Consider the following 3,323-nt stretch of genomic DNA (forward strand, 5'->3'; position numbering starts at 1 on the left):
GTATGAGTGAGCCAAAATTTAAACGAGGGGGGGGGGGTATAACTAGACCTTTTCGAAAAGTTTAGGGACATATTTGACCCTTTTCCCATTAAAAAATTATGAATGCTTGTCGGATTCTTCAAAAATATGAATAATGGATATTGAATTCTTCGAAAATAATACTATACCTTTAGAAAATGAAAATTTAACATGAATATGTTATCCAAAGTAAATTAATATTGCAACTCAAAGAACAATAAATTAAAATATTTGATTATTCAAAATTCGTAACTTTATTTGTAGATTATAAAATATAATAGTTATATTTACAATATTTATTCTACGTTGAACGATATAAATATTATAAATCGACACTCTTTAATTCACATTATTATGAAGAAGTTCTTGATTAATAATAACGATAATGTTATTGTTATTTCATAAAATCATCTAATTTATCTCATTTAGATTTGGATCTTCTAATCCATACACATAAAACTTGAATATATTTTATTCTCCCAAACTCCATTTATAAAGTAAAACGATTATATTATTATAATTTTTCTAAACACTAAAAACGACGAGTATTTATTATTCATCTGCATATGTATAAGTCTACAATCTATTGATAAATTTTCAATATTTTAAATAATTAATAATCAATAATTAAATAAATAAATATAGGCACATGTCAATAATTAGAATTAGAACGACACATGTCAACACCACAAAAATAAAATACAAATAAATAAATAATTTTTTTAACTATCTTTCCACAACCTCCTTATTTATAGCAAAAAAATGTAGATGATAATAATAATAAATTTTCAATTTTTTAAAAATCATTTCATTACATAGTAAAATATTTTTATTATTTTTTAAAATAATTTTGAAGTAGTTTTTACAAATAAACGAGAAATAATTTTTAAAAAATTCTTTTTTTTTCCTAAAATGAAAAATTGGTTACTATTCTTTGAATTTGAATTTTAAATTTACTGTCTTGAAATAAAAACATTTAAAATAATAAAAAAAGTAAACTTTAATTTTTGGTAAGTACGTTAGGGATCCTATTTTGGTGGAAAATTATCCAATGTTTTATACAAAATATTTAAAATAATTTTCCACAACTACTCCTTTGTAGCAAACAGAATGCAAATTGCTTACACTAATTTCTTAAGCATAAAAATAAATTAATAGCAAGAATCGGACTCATTTTATAATGCAATTTTTTTGATAGAATAAAATTATTTATTTCATACGTGTATGTAGATTGTTGTCACATTTAAATTGTTTTCTTTAGTTTTAAATTTTTTCAAATACAAAATATTTTCTCAAATTAATTACTGCTAATAAAATATGAAATATACTAAGATTATATAATAAAAAAGATTTAAAATAGGGTAATGTAGTTACAAAACGAATTTTTTTTTAATTATTGAAATAAAATAAAATGAATTAAAAAATAAAAATTAAGACAATTAGAAAATCACCATAACTCTCCCACTTCCGCTATATGCTCACTCAGAGAAGTTTTTTTGCAACAAATCTCTTTTTCAAAACATTCAACTCAAATATCTCGCCGGAAAACACAAAAAAATTAGGGTTTGTTGTTCACCGGACTAACGCCGGCCATGGCTGTGCACGCTGGAGTAGGCTTAACAAAGATCGTCTTCATCGTCGGAGCAGGTATACATTTAATCAGCGATGGTGATTTACTTTTTGTTCCAGTATCCCTGACCAGGTGGTCTGGACTCGATTTCATTTTTCAATTTCGAGAATCAACCAACGGTCTAGTGTGTTGTAATTTTGTGATTGATTATGGTAAATTTTGTGGTTTGATCTGATATTTGTATGAAATATGTATGCTTTTGTGTGTATATGTAGGGTATACTGGTACTTTGTTGTTTAAAAACGGAAAATTATCGGATGTGATAGGCGAGCTTCAGGTATGTGTTCAATCTAGGTTTTTAATTGCTCGAAGTTAGATTCGATTTGCTTTGTGTTTTTTCAATTCTGTTATAGAGATGGTACGGTTGTATATCTATGTTACTATGTGTGTTATGTGTCTATTGTTGCATCTTTAATGAGCTAGAATCTGCCTAGATGGTAAGCGTCCTTCACCTCCAACCTTAAGGTTATAGGTTCGAGTCCCTTACCTTAAGGTTATAGGTTTGAGTCACTAAGGGAGCACTAGGGAGTCGAGTCACTAAGGGAGCAAGCTAGGACCAGATAATATAAATTGAAAGCAAAACTGCCAAGGGGAATGATGAAATAACTTTTATTCACACGTGGTGAGTTTAAATGTTTCTTTTCCAATGTTTGTGGCAGAATTTGGTCAAAAGTTATGAAAAGACAGGGGTATCAGATGGTGGAGATTCGGATGTCATTGCTGCACAGGTACCCAGCGGAGTCGCCATTCTGTTGCTCCTCGTTTTTCGCCAAACGAGTTTTGGTGCACGACCTAACAACTCTTTTAGGCTTTGATAAATGAAGAGTCGTCACCTAACAAATTAAGGCGCGTTAGGGCACCTATCTAACCTAGCTAATTTTAACTATAGGTCAACGAATCAGAGATCGGGTAAGGGTTCATATTACCTTGATGAAAAAGTGTTAGGCATCTCTCGAAGTCCACAAATGTGGGTCCCAGCAGTATATCATGCAATTTTCGTGGGGCTTACAAGTAGCATTTAAGGTCACTTCATTTATTGGTTATTTAAACATGCTTGCTAAGTGATAACTAATATCAAACAATTAAGATCAATTTATTTACTTATTATTTAATTGAGCATGCAAAAATAGGTGATAACATAATACTAAACAATTAAGGACACTTTAGCTATTTTAATTAATTTGATAGGCATGCGAGACTAAGTGATAATATAATAACAAATAAATATTACACAATTAATAAAAAGATGAGCGAGGAGATAGAAATTTGCACAATTAGATAGAATAAACACTTTTTATTTTTATTAAACTACCCCAAATAATTATAATTGTAAAATAAGTAAAGTGAGAAAAGGAAAGGGAGACTCTGAAGGACTTTACGGATCAGCACTCGACTTTCTTTATTTCGGTCAGCTTCTCATAGAGACAGACAAAATCAAGGTTTGTCATTAAAACTGAGTCGATGTCATCATCTCCGTAGGGCCTAAACTACCCCTACTCCACCACCGCATGCTTCTCGTCTCTACAAGGTGCATATCGTCCCCGCTTAAGGTCCAAGAGACATTAGACTGCTATTAGGGTTAATTTAGACAAAAATAAAATATATGATTCCTAATAGGCCCACCTAGACATCAAGTCAAATAAATAGGACAACAATTAGCATGTAAATCAGATAT

General features: G+C 29.7%; 1 long non-coding RNA gene across 1 annotated transcript; it reads left to right on the top strand.

The window, feature by feature from the left end:
* The first annotated feature begins 1,550 nt into the window (after positions 1-1,550).
* LOC125814489 (uncharacterized) lies at positions 1,551-2,335 on the top strand. Its single transcript, XR_007442125.1, has 3 exons — positions 1,551-1,665; positions 1,864-1,925; positions 2,308-2,335. It is a non-coding gene; the product is annotated as an uncharacterized LOC125814489 (long non-coding RNA).
* The last annotated feature ends 988 nt before the right edge of the window (positions 2,336-3,323 follow it).

Source organism: Solanum verrucosum, unplaced genomic scaffold, assembly GCF_900185275.1.
Source record: "Solanum verrucosum unplaced genomic scaffold, falcon-dt-bn FXZP01000268.1, whole genome shotgun sequence".
NCBI classification, from domain to species: domain Eukaryota; kingdom Viridiplantae; phylum Streptophyta; class Magnoliopsida; order Solanales; family Solanaceae; genus Solanum; species Solanum verrucosum.